Raw genomic sequence first — 14,161 nt, forward strand, 5'->3', positions numbered from 1 at the left:
CCTATTCAATGTCTCTCTACTCCATTCGATTCTAACCTCCATGAGGATAAGGATAACATTTTTCTTGTCCACCTCTGTATTCCCACATCTAGGCCAGTGCCTGGCAAATAGCATGTAGGGGAGGTCAATAACTGTTTGATAAATGAATGAATGTCTGATCAGGTCCTGTTCATTGCATTTATCACAAATTGTAGTTTTGTAGGTGTCTGTGAAGTCCATTCATTTATTTTCTCCTCCTCTAGACTGTAAGCTCCATGGGGACAAGGAATAGGTAAGTCTTTCACCTACTCGAATCTTTAGCACCTAATAGAGTGTTTGGTACATTACAAACATTCAATAGATAATGAATGAATGAATGATGTTCCAGGAAAAAAAGCTATAAACATCACCTATATTATTAACCACATTCTCACCACACCAAAATATTTTCAATTCTTCTTTGGTAAAAAGCAGGGATTTTCATAACATCAGACTTGGGTTCCCATTGCAGTCCAGTCACTAACTAGATGCCAGCATGGTATTAAATTATTTGCCAATGAAGGCCACAATAATTCTCTTTGCTGTATCCATCCCTTGAATGATCTTCTCTCATATTCACTCTGGACTTAGCCTTGTGATTTGCTCTGGCTAATGGGACCATAGCAAACAGGATTCAAACAGAGACTTAGAAAAGGCTTGCCCAGTGGGGCTTCCCTCTCTTGCTGCACTTACAGCCCTGAGCCCATCACGTGTATGAGGCCTCACCAGCCAGCTGGATGATGAGAATCCAAGTGGAGGTGAACTGAGGCAACTGGCTGACTTCCTGCCAACAAATGGACACATGAATGTGACAGTGCTAGATCATCCAGCTGCCTGCCAAACCACCAGCAGAGACCAGATGATGAGTTCCTGTCGTGGGCTGAATTGTGCCCCACCCTCACTGCCCAAATTCACATGTTCAAGTCCTAACGTCCGGTGCCTCAGAATGTGACCTTATCTGAAGATAGGGTCTTTAAAGAGGGAATTAAGGTGAAGTGAGGTCATTAGGGTGGGCCCTAATCTTATGTGAACTGGTGACCTCATAAGAAGGGGAAATGTGGACACAGACACAGGGAGAATGTTGTGCAAAGATGACAACGTCCATCTACAAGCCAACGAGAGAGACCTGGAACAGACCCTTCCCTCACAGCCCTCAGAAGGAACCAACCCTGCCAACACCTTGGTTCAGACTTCTAACCTCCAAAACTGTGAGAAAATAAATTTCCATTGTTTTAGCCACACACTTCGTGGAACTTGGTTCTGGCAGTCCAGGAAGCTAACACTGATCCAGCTGGAAAGAACCAGCCAAGCGACCCACACAACAGCAAGCTAAACAAACTGGTTATTGTTTTAAGCCCATGATGCAACAAAAGCTAATTGATAAAGTGGGTAAATTACTTGAATTTCTCTAGGCTTTAGTTTTCGCAATTTCAAAATGAGTTTAAACGTATTTTCATCACACGGTTATCTGAAAGATTTCATAGGAGTTTTCACAATTTCAAAGTGGGTTTAAACATATTTTCATCACTTGATTATCTGCAAGATTTCGTAGGACAATGCCTGCAAATTGCTCAGCACAGTACCTGGCACATAACCAACATTTAAGGAGCACTTCTTTTAGTGTTACCTTTGGAGGGTATGTCAAGTCAAACCTGAGGTATTTACCCAAGCAAATATAAACTTCTACCTTTGAGTGTATTTCAAGTGATGTTGAGGTTTATCATGGAATTCAACATCAATTTTCATAAAACTAGGAGTGTCAAGTGGCGAGTGCCTGAAGAGGACAGCAGACACTTGCGAGGACTTGCTGCCAGCTTAAATGAACCAGGATTGAGGCGGAGAGAAATTAAAATGTACTGAGCCCCTAATGCGTGCCCCAAACCTTGCTACACGTCTTTATTTACATTCTTTTTTCACTCTTTGGAATATCTCTATAAATGTTATTACCCCTCAATAATAGACATGGAAACTAGTTGAGAAATAAACTACAATTTGCCCAAGATCGCATGACTAATCATTAATATAGCAAGAATAAGATCCAGGTGTTTCTCATCCCAGATCCCATGTTCTCTCCATAACACCTGAGGGATTTGGTCCATGTGTCTCGGGTGGTCTCAGGAAACCACTGACAACATCAAGTCACAAGTGCTTGGTGTGCATGTGAAACAAGACTAGCAAAAGCCATAGGCTCAAATGTTGCTCAGCAATCTGTTTTAGTGTGTTCTCGTAGTTGCGAAGTGTGGCATAAGGACACTGTGTGACTTTAAGGACACTCCCTTTGGGTTCGGAGCCCTCAGCCTCTTACAGCTTCGTTTATTGCATGCATTTCAACTCACGAAGAGGAAGTCCCGCCAGCACAAGGTCATACCACCTTAGGTCTGTGGCTGCATTTCACAGGAAACCAAACCTAAAACAGACCTAGGAGGAGCTTTCTGCTAAAAGACACTGCTCAGCATTGAGAATAATTCGACCCGCTACCTTACGGATTACCAGCTCCTGGCGCTCCCCGCGATGCCGACACAGCCCCCCATGCAGGAGACCGACATCTCAGCACAGGGCCTTTTGAGGTCCCCACGCTGTTCAGGTAAACTAAGTAGGCCAGCTCCATCTGAGTGGTCATCTCACTGTCCTAAATGATCAGTAGGAAAGAGCTGATACCAAGCAAAAAAGGTTTTTCTAACGTGGACTATTGGGCCTTCTGTAAAGCGTCAAACAGCGTAAAGAAAGTCAGCTCCCTTAACTCAGTTTTTAAAGATCCCTTCATTCTGCTGGAGGAAAGAATCAAGATACCTACCCATAAAAAATTAAAAGACTAAATGTTTTCAATCTTCTCTTCCTGAAGCTGGGACTCCCTGACTGTTTGCTACTGAAATCCAAAGGCCAGGCCAGGCCAGGCCAGTTGCTGGCTTCTTTGGCTGACCTTCATAAGGACAGCTCCGTAGAAAGGCAGCCTCAATTCAAAGTAGGCCGTTGAATGTAGAAGTTAAATCCTGCAGCCCCTGTGGATATATATTTTTTAAATTTTCTAATTTCAAATGGTTTTCTTTCTGCTTTGGTGTGACTTTGGAATCTTGCAGAACGTCCTTCCACTCACAGGATGAGGAGCCTGAGAGTGAGTAAAGTTGGCATAAAATGATTACCCTCTAAGGGCACCAGGAGGCATCTCTGCAGGTTTTTCTTGGAAAGAACAAACAGAAAATAAATTGGAGTGAGACAGATGAGAGTATAAGTGTGATCAAAGTCTCTATACTTTGAAAGATACTGATGTGGCTGAACTTTACCAATACTGATTTTACTACTTTGTGCCGATGTTACTTACCTGATTAGCCTCTTTGTCTATGTAGTGGAATGGCCTCTCAATGATGCTGTTCCTTTGGATTCCCAGGGGCCACTCAAACCACAGGAAATGGTTATTTCAAAAATCAGGGGGGCTGGCCCTGTGGCCCAGTGGTTAAGTTTACGCGCTCTGTTTCGGCGGACCAGGCTTTCGCTGGTTCGGATCCTGGATGTGGACGTGGTGCCACTCATCAAGCTATGCTGAGGCAGCGTCCCACATAGCAGAACTAGAAGGACCTACAACTAAAATATACAACTAAGTACTAAGTAAGCCTTTGGGGAGGAGAAGGAAAAGAAAAGGATTGGCAATAGATGTTAGCTCAGGGCCAATCTTTAAAAAAAGAAAAAAAATCAGGAAGACAATGGTAGGTCAGGCTAATTGGAGGTCTACCAGAGCAAAGAGAAAGCTTCAGAAATCCTCTGAGAAACTTAAGATAAAATTTGCCCTGGATAGGCAGGAGGGGCAACTGGCATCCATTTAACTCCCATCTCTTGCTGGGCAGTCTATATGCATTAACTCACTTAATCCTTATATCCAACTTTGAGAGTTAGGCATTACTTTCCTCTGTTTACAGATGAAGAGCTTGAGTGGTCCAAGTAAATGTTCAAGGTTGTCCAGTCACTAAAGTCAGTAACTCAAAACTACACTGATTTGCCCCTGAGCTAACTGGTAGGAATGGTGGCCAGCGTTCCTTGTCGGCTTCATAGAGTTCGTCTTGAATCCATTCCTGGAGTAGTCTTTGACACCAGCTATCTTAAGAGTGATATGCCTCTTTCTTCTCTCCAAAGGGCCCTCTCAGATGACTCCAGGAACAAGACCATTTTAAAACCGAAGGTCATAGTGCTGGCCTTAACACCAGGGGACTCTGTTTCTAGCTCACTTTGCCATGAGTCAAGTGCTGTCTTGGAAAAGCTATAGGATTTAACATCTGACCAAGTTGGTCAGGATCAAAACTCTGCTGCTTGGACCAGGCGTGTTACTTTATCCCCACTGGTCCTCAATTCCTGCATCTTTACAATGGAGCAAGATCACATAACACTTGTATTGACAACTATTTAGCCTCAGTAATATGATATTTATATTAAATGAAATATGGTACATACTTAACGCTTAGTATGTACTCAATAAATGTGGCTCTTTCTCCATTACTCTCCTTTCCTCACCCCAGATCAGCTCTGGCCTTATCCCTAAAAGATGTCCACAATCATCATGGAATTTATTAATAGAGATAAATTTATGAATATCTTATTTTAATAATCTCATTGGAGAATAGTAATATACCCCAGTTGCATAGCTTTGTACAATCTGCAGAGCTTTCAGACACATTTTCTCATTTAATGATCTTAATAACTTAATGAAGTAGGCAGGGCAATATTAGGCCATTTAACAGATGTTGAAAGTGAGGCTCAGAGAAGTTGATGAGGATGGAAAGCATAGTGAGACAGAAAGACAGGAGGCTTTGAGATCAGTCAAAACTGAACATAAACGTAGCGTGTAACTTAATTATGTGTCTTTGGGTAAGTAGCTTAACCTCTCTGAGCTTTGGCTAGCTATTGGCATTTTGTAACTTGAAACTGGGTAGAATAAATACATTTTGTGGGTTGCTATGAGGATGAGAGCGAATATACATACAGAGTCTGACACAGAAGAGACATTCAGGAAATGGATAAAGGGCAGCCGTGCAGTGTTGTTACCAAAGTCACATGGAGAGTGGCAGAGCTAAATCTAGAAGTATCCTTTGGTGAATACCACTACATAAAGCAATTATATCCACCCTCAGAAGCAATTGCTAAGATCTACCAAGACCTGAGTTCTAGAGAGTTCCTCCAGGCTATTGACGACATGTCCTAGCATGAGAAAGATAGAATGTTTGAAGGGATTAAATTATTAAACAGAAATAAGTACTGAGTCTAAATTAGACTTAAGATTTTTAACAGACTGAGCCAAAATTTCTAGTGATTTTGCAAAGTAGGTTATCAATAAGACTGAGAAACGTCACGTTAAATAGGTCAGTTATCAGTAAGCTAACAAAGAAAAATAACCTTGAAAAACAGAGTTGTGGAAAAAAGCATTATGGGATTTTTTGTGGTTTTTGTTTATTTTTGTTACCCTTGTGGACCAAATACTTTGGGATATCGTCATGATTGTTCAGCTTACTTTTAATCATGTCCTCTAAATAGTAATGACTTATAGATTGCCATTTGAGTGCCTGCTATATGTGGACAATAAATACTGATTGCTTCTCTTTCTTTTTTAGTAAGTATACCTATTCTTACTCTATAGAAGAGGATACCGAGGTTCAGAGAGACTCCATACCTTCTCCATTTCATATAGTGGATAAGAAAGAAAGTCAGAAATGGGACCCAGGTCTACCTGAATCCCAGGCTCCTTCTCTCTGCCTTGTGCTCCATCGGTGCCCTGCTGGATATGTTCAGGGTCATGATCACAGCATTGCTTTCTTTCAAGCTAACCAACACCATCTTAGGACCTCCTAGATATACTACGAGCCATAGAAAAACATGTGTGTGAATTTTTATTATGATTATTCCATTGGTGTTGCTAACTGCAACACAATTTCCCAAACACCTAAGATGAGCCAAAAGGTCCAGACACAGCATGGGAATTCAATATCCACGTGCTTTAGGGCACAGCCTTTCATTGCAGTGGGTTCCCTATTGGATTTAGTGTGAGATAAAGATGAGGAGTGGCTAATAGCCCAGGCCCAAACTCTGAGAGGGTTGAAGCTTTGTGGAGGCCCTAAGGACCTGCATTTGGTCATCAGCTTTGCAGAGGCAGAAGGCTAATTTCATCCAAGGCCCTCAGAGTTGCTAGGGCTTAAGGGGTTATCTCACTCTGGCATTCTGGCCCATACATCCATCTTCTGTGACTTTGTTCGATTATTAAGAATGTACTCAAGTTGTAAGTTCCCTCACAGGAGGCAATCTGCACAGGAAAACAAGTTACTGTCAGAAGGTAGGTTGGTGAGCACAAAGTCAGAGTTCTTGCAATGCTGGATTCACCAAGCTATTGATGGTCCAACGTCTTGATAGGCACCTGAGAGCCAGTCTGCCTCATGAGTACCTATGAATATTCATAAGTCAGGTCACCCTGGGCAAGTCTAGGCATCTCCTGACCAGCTCCATCTCTCGGAGCATTCTCCACACTCTCCTTACCCAAACTCCAACTCTGAAGCTCTTTCTACTACACTGCTCCATCCACTCTTTGAGAAATAGATAATCTGGGTTGAATTCAGACTAATAGTTCCCAGCAGTATGATTTTAGGCAAGTTATTTAGCCTCTCAGAGCTCAGGTTATCCTTTATAAAATGGAATTGCAATACCTACCTTCTGGATTTGTGGCAAGACATGAAATACAATGTGTATAAATTACATATTGTAGTGCCTAGCAATTATTAAGTGCAAAGTAAATGATAGTGGCAATATAATCATTTGTAGCATAATTATCATGAGTTTATTTTATGTTCAGACAAACTGTCATTAAATTCCTTGGCCTTTTCTCCATTTTTAAGAATTTTGATCTAAATAAGTCCTATTTTAAGATGATTTCCACAGAAAGCTAATTTCTTCATTTTCCTATTTGTTTTAATCATTCATCTATCAAAGCCTTGGTAGTATCTTACAACTTCCCAAGTGTACTGATCCTCTGAAAACATTAAGATTTAATGAAAAAATGATAAAAATTCCTTTAGAACTCTTCCCTTGGCAATTTCAAATCCTCAGGGTCCTTCATGGTATTGATACACAGAAATTGCTCAATAATTACCTGTTGAGCTATCTCGCATAACAGTTCGTAGTTTACAAAATTCTTTCACTTCCACGATCCCATTTGGTCTTTAAAACCATCCTCTGAGCAAAGGAGGATGAGTGTGTGTGTATCCCCATTTTTTAGAATAGTGATACTGAGTCTCAAGTTATAAAATTCGCTGTACAGTTCAGCATACCTGGCCTTAGAGACCTGCCTCACCTCTTGCTGGGTGACTGATCCCAGATGAAAAAGAGGGACAAAGCAAGAATCAATGGTGTGGAAGAAGTTCAATTCAGGAATTAAGTTCTAAATGCACTTGTAGTTACAAACGAGGAGATGATCTCATCTGAGTCCATACTGTGCATTTGTTCGGTAGACAGATTTGGCTCGAGAGGACTCTCACTGAACAAATGACAGAATTGTTCAATATTGAAAAATCTGGGTCATTTGGATTGTTGCCGTACAATGGAATCTAAATTAAACAAGATGTCCTACATAGGGTTCTGGCATTCAGTTAATGGTATCATTATTATCGTTATGATTATTATAAATTACATTACTTTTAGCCCAGTCTTGATTAGATTATTTTAGTGCTCCTTCTTTGGATTTTAAGTTTCTCTCAAACTTCTTTAAGGCCCTTCTTATCAATAACAGCTCCTCAGAAAATCATCAGCATACAGCAAGTGCTTACTAAATGACTGTTTTAAGAACAACAGTGCTTTCACACTGGTCTTAAGATGTCCATGGGGGAGGTAGGGCTGGCCAGACCTGTCTTCACACCAGGGTCAGCCTGTAAGTTGTAAGATATGTATATATAGCAATCCCTGAATCTTGGTTTATTTTCTTATATCTTTTTTTTCCCTAGAATTTCCCTTCGGTACTGCCCCAATGCATTAATCCTTCAATGGAAAGTCCATCACAGTTGGGGATGTTCTGATTCATCTGGGCCTGGCAGGACCTGACCCTAACCAGTCTGATCCTGCCATCATTTATGAGAGCTAAAGGGAAACAGGGCAAGGAGAACAGGTAAACCTTCCAAAAAAATAAGGAAACATCTAATTAGGCTCTTGATAATCTACTTTTTTTTGCTACAGTTTCATTTTATCTGCATAGTAAAATAAGTTTAATGATAAGAGAGCAGAAAGAGGGAAGATTAGAGACAGGAGGAAGAGGAGGTGAAGGAAGGAAAGAGGACAGAAGGAGGGAAGGAATATGAGAAAAGAAAGAGTGAATGAGAAAAAGAGAAGATCAAGAAAGATGCTCTTTACCACAAAATGGAAAAAAAGGGGAGAGAAAAAACCTTACCACTGAAGGAAGGAGTCCTTTCTGCAGAAGAGAAAAGGAGTTGGCTTCTGAATACAAAAAGCAGGAGGATTAATAAATTCCAAAACTACCCATTGCATCAGTTCATTAAGGGTGTTTTCAAGAACATTTAAATAAAAAATGGATGCACATGCACGTTGCCTTGAGACACTTCAGGGAAGTTACTTGTTACCAAGACAGTTGCAAAATCTTTTTTAAAAATATGCCCATACTTAACAGCAGAAAAACTAGGAGAGCAGACTCCCTTATTCCTCAAAAAAAAATCTATAATAACAATCTATTTGACTTCAAATGCCCCTATTCATTGGAAATCCAATAAAATTAAATGTTACATTTAATTAAATTTAGCTGATTGCCCTGACCAGGGTATAGAATTACAAATCAAATCAGCATACATCTTCCTCTAAGTAGGAGCATCTCTAAATTGTAGCTTTCTCATTTTTGATAGGAAAACAGAGAAAAATTGCATATAATTGTGCATCTGAGAAATTTTGGTTTTAACATGTTTACTCAAAGTTCATGCGTGTGCTTGCACACGTACACACAGACACACACACACACACACACCCCAGCCCCCGCTTCCCCAAATGTACACACACCACTTCCTTCCTCATCTGCTAATAGCATTCCTCATTTTGGATGTGTGGGACGTGACTGTGGAGAGAATCAGATGTATGTTGTACGCATCGTATATTCGGTCCTTTTCTGGTGTTCCTGTTTTAATGAGAAAAAGCAGCAAGCCTTAATTTAGACCCGCTCTGCCAGCCCTGACCCAGTTTTAGCAATGCAGCTACATCTCACCTTCCTGACTGGTCCTAATATTTTCTGCCGGAATTCCTAGTTGCCTTCTGGTCCTTTCCTAGATCTTTTCAGGTACATTGTCATTATTAGAATGACGTTTCTTAAATTTTAAAATAAACAGAGGCTAGTATTTTTATAAGCTTTATCTTCGAGGACTAAGTGTGAAAGGTTTGAGAGCAAAAACACTTCTTTACTGTAAAAGCATTGTTTTCCCTTCATGAAATATTAATTTTGCATCAGGTGAAATGTAGCAGAAATATTTATGATAAAATGTCTCTTCACAAGCTCGGTTTGGTAGCACTGGTGAATTCCCTGCGGAGAACAAGAGTTCTCCAGGATAACAAGGAAATGTGATGTGTTGCTTTACATATTTCCAGTTGTTTAAACTGCTTATGATACCATAAGGGTATTAATTATTTTCGGATTAAGATCCACACCAAAATCCAATCTATTTATAAAACAAGCCTTTCCTCCCTAACACAGTCCCTGACACCCCAGGGGGGTTCCACGCTCAGAAGCAGCCATTCTGGTTTGAATGTCCAAATCTGAGTATGTTGTTTGGAAATCTTAAGCATGCGCTCATCTATAAAGCCTTGTTTTCTTTTGTTTGGTTTTCTGAAATAGTCCTGTGTTTGAAACATCAAGTCCAGTATCTTGACACAGAGCTTTTCAACCCACAAAGTAGTTAGAGACCTAATCAAATATAATCACTGGGACCATCACTTCCAAAACTGTAGGATTATTTGGCCAAAATGGATGGTTGGAGCAGCAACCTCTTTATTCTCAGGACCCCAGCAATGCTGTGCGCCCCTCTGGCACAGCCCTCTTTATATCGTGAGGGGAGGGAAATGAGCCTTACAGGGAGGCAACATAAGATAGAGCAGTGTTTCTCAAACTGGGGTTCATTTTGGACCCCCAAGGAACTCTAGCCTCTTAGGGGGGGGTCTGTAAATCCCATGAGAACTCTACTACTGAAAGGAAAGCATAGATTTCTAAGCCAAAATAAATTAATTACAAGCGTATTCTGGCTCTTTTGCCTATGCTTTAGAGCCTAGCATACAGTCAGATAATTTTAGTGCCCAGGTTGGCATTTATGGTTCTATTTGCATTGGCGTCTAATGTTTACCACAGTCGGCATTTTCCCTTGTTGGAGAAATAAACAGGCATCATGAAAAGAGCTGGCCTCTCCCTGTGGCCTCCCCGAGGACCCAGGGTCTCCTCCTGCCTGGTCTCCCGCTGACCGTAGGCCCTGCGAACAGAGCTCAGTCTCCTCTTGGGACCCCGGAGTGCTCCTGCCAGCATCCCCACGGCAGCGCCAACTCTGGACAGATTAGTGCCGTTTGCACCAGGTGCCCTGCTGTGACTGACAGATGGCGCCTGAGCGTCACTTCCCTTTGACAGCAAAAGCGGTGCTCAGGCTTTATTTCTGTGGCTAACTAAGAAGAGAAGCTGAAAGAAATGCCCCGGTTCCTATAGAAAGTGAGTGTACAAAACACGATGAGATTTTCCCTATGGCTGGGTTGCTGCAGCCCCTCGAGGTCCCTGAGTCAAAGCCAGAGGAGCACTGGTATTTATAGCCACATTTTAATCTCACTCCATCACGATCGTTTACAGCACCCCGGAGAACACAGATTCGCGCTCTGAGAGCAGGGCCTTGCTGGGTGGCCTCTAATTCCTCTCTCTGGATGGTGCCCAGCACATAGTAGGCCTTCATTAAATGTTTGCAGGATATGTGAACCAATTCCACCTCATACGACAGTCGTGTGAGCCTGGACTTTACTTACTCGTTTTCTGTAGGCAAGATCCAACAGAGAAATCACTGCTCGCTGAGATTCGAAGCCTCTCTCACTCTCATCTATGTCATAAACGTTTGGATGTGGTGGATTTTTCCTAAATGTTTCACTGCAAATTAACTCAGAAATAACTAAACATATGGAGGATTCTTTATGAGCAGCGGCAGTTCCTGTATTTCCGTTTAGGGCAAATTTGGGACAGCAGGGTGAACGAAAGTGTGATTGTTTGATCCTTTCTCAGAGAACGAGAAGATGTCAGTGAGTGGAGCTGGGCAGACAGAGATGAGCGTGGACTGGTGCTCTCAGGTCCCCTTCCTCCTGTCTCACAGCCCATCAGAGTACATGCAGCGTTGAAAAACTATCAAGACCTGGGCTCCACCCAGAAACAACTGAACCAAGCCTTCTGGGGTGTCAGTCCTTTTTAAAGCTCTCCAGGTAATTCTAAAGGGCAGACAGGTGTGAGAATCCACGCCTGCCCCACTGCTGGTCACTCACCGCAGATAAGTGCTTCTCATTTCTGGAGACTAAAACCTAACAGTGATAAAGGGCGTTTAATTAAAGTTCAAGTTAATGTTCATCACTATTTCTCCATGTCTTAGATACCCTATGTTCTCATCTAATCCACAGCAGAGCCTTGCAGAAAGCTGCTGTGTTACCCTCATTTTACAGATAAGCAAACTGAGGCTCAGGACAGGTAGACAGCTGTCCCAACACTAACTAAAAAGTGTCAAGGCCAATGGTTTGCAATATCAGATTATTATAGATGGGATGGAGAGCAGGTTACTAAATGTCTGCAAATGTCCATTTGGTTGTGTATAAAATCAGAATGAGGGGCTGGCCCAGTGGCGCAGTGGTTAAGTTCACGTGCTCTGCTTTGGCAGCCCAGAATTCTCTGGTTCAGATCCCAGGCATGGACCTACCCACCAATTATCAAGCCATGCTGTGGCAGCGTCCCACATATAAAGTAGAGGAAGATGGGCACAGATGTTAGCTCAGGGCCAATCTTCTTCGGCAAAAAGAGGAGGGTTGGTGGCAGATGTTAGCTCAGGGCTAATCTTCCTCAAAAAAAAATAAAATAGTGGGGCCGGCTCCGTGGCTGAGTGGTTAAGTTCGCGTGCTCCACTGCGGCGGCCCAGGGTTCGGATCCTGGGCACGGACATGGCACCGCTCATCAGGCCACGTTGAGGCAGCGTCCCATATCCCACAACTAGAAGGACCTGCAACTAAGATATACAACTGTGTACAGGGGTGGGTTTGGGGAGATAAAGCAGAAAAAAATATATATATAAAAAAATGAAAAAATAAAGTAAAAGCAGAATGAAATATGGATCATATTCAGTTACTGTGGCAGCGACAGGGGAGACATGGCAGGTGTTTGATGTCCATTCTATTCTTTTTGAAAATACACGTCAGGAAGGGAGGGGCCCTGTCTTTCTCTAGCACATTGGCTTCATAACCCTATGGATGTGAAATTCTTCCTGTCTGACTCACCATGGCTCGTGCTCGCCACATCCTTTACAAAATGACTAAGATCAGATAAGACTGTGGCGCTCTCACAAGGGTCATCAACATTCTGAGTAGGGCAAAGCGATGCTGGCCTTGTAGAGTGCCATCCATTCTGTCATGCTGATGACACCACTTGGCTGATTCAGACGCCAAGGTGGGTCACTAAGCCCCCAAATTTTGCTTTTTAAATTCCAGAAAAGTTTGGGCTGTCTTCATGACATTTTAAAATTCCTTTCGTACAATAGATTGCTCACGTCTCTCCAAAGCCAATAGTAAAATATCTTTGTGAACTTTTATTAAGATTTTAATATACAAACCTAATAAGTGTTGATGTTACAAATCAAATAACTTACAAAGGTTTACATATAAGGCAAAAGTTAAGGATTCCTCGCAGGCCCCTCCCGCCCCTCCCTGTTGTCCTCTGTGTTAGCGCTATGGAGGGAGTTCTATTAGGGAAGACAATAAAGTGTAAGAAACATAATAACAGATTTCTCAACTTTTTGAAACCACTTTTTGTCATCAAATATGGATGAATTGTAGTTTTTTAAATAGTACTTTTTAATGAAATCTTTGAGCTGGAAGAGATGTATTGGGCCCAACCTGCTCGTTTTTCAGGCGAAAAAATTGAAGCCCAGAATGTCCCAGTGTTCTGTTCAATGCTGCACAGTCTACCATGGGAGCAGGCCTGAAAGGCAGCTTCCCTGACCACCTCCCCAGGCCTCGGATCCAAGGCTTACTGCCTTGGAGGGGACAGCCCTGCACCTTGTGAGCCCTTCACCCCGTCTGTAAGAGCTAGCCGCGGGCCAGGAGCATATGGAGCCCTCCATAACGATCAACTTATTTTATCCCCTGTCAGCGCTCCTTCAGCACTGCCGGTTAATGCACTCAGAGGAATGAAGCGATTGTATAAGCAAGATATTTAAGTGGTAGATGCTCTCAAAGTGGGGAAGGGCAATACAAATTTGTCCTGCATGACCATAATCAAGTAATTTAATTCCTTTAAATATTGATATAATCTAAAACTCAGTGTCGATAACCCTAGATACCCAAACATAACATGACTGATGTTAAAGCAACTTGCAAACCTTACACTGTTATGCAAGTAATTGTATATTCATATTTCCATAACATTTTATAGTTTGCAAGACATTTTCAGATGCATCAGCTTATTTCACACTTAAAACAATACAGTAAAAGAAAGATAAGGACATCATTATTTATAAATGAGGAGAGATGAAGTGCTCCCACAATGTCACACAGCTAGTTAATGACAGCACTGGAACTGAACGGAGTCCCTCAATTTCCAGTCCAAGAATCTCCCAGCATTTGATGTGCATTGTTTGTATTATATTGACGAATATATTTGAGTTCTCTTCCCCACCACTATGGAAGAGACAACTTCCAAAGAGGCCATGAACTAGACACTTCACACAGCATCCAGAGAGGACTATCGGTGAACGAGAGCCTAATAGCCACCTCCCCTTTCCCTGCTGTCATTCACTGACCTAGAAGCATCAGATGGAGGATGTGGCTGTGGGGTAATACACGTGGCGTCTGAGGACCTGGAGTCAGTCCTAGTTCTTTAGTCACTTTCCTGCAGTTACTGGTCCAAGAGCAC

General features: G+C 42.1%; 1 protein-coding gene across 6 annotated transcripts in view; it reads left to right on the top strand.

The window, feature by feature from the left end:
• Window positions 1-2,335: 2,335 nt before the first annotated feature.
• Window positions 2,336-14,161, top strand: part of CLNK (cytokine dependent hematopoietic cell linker) — a 153,912-nt gene continuing 142,086 nt past the window's right edge. For 2 of the 6 annotated variants that reach the window (XM_070506223.1, XM_070506226.1), the window contains exons 1-2: window positions 2,336-2,602; window positions 7,986-8,146. The gene's annotated coding sequence lies outside the window, so the exon portion shown is untranslated. The remainder of the gene's footprint in view (window positions 2,603-7,985; window positions 8,147-14,161) is intronic. The other 4 variants (XM_070506224.1, XM_070506225.1, XM_070506222.1 and 1 more) reach the window with 4 other exon arrangements.

This window comes from Equus asinus, chromosome 3 (genome assembly GCF_041296235.1).
Source record: "Equus asinus isolate D_3611 breed Donkey chromosome 3, EquAss-T2T_v2, whole genome shotgun sequence".
Taxonomy (NCBI): domain Eukaryota; kingdom Metazoa; phylum Chordata; class Mammalia; order Perissodactyla; family Equidae; genus Equus; species Equus asinus.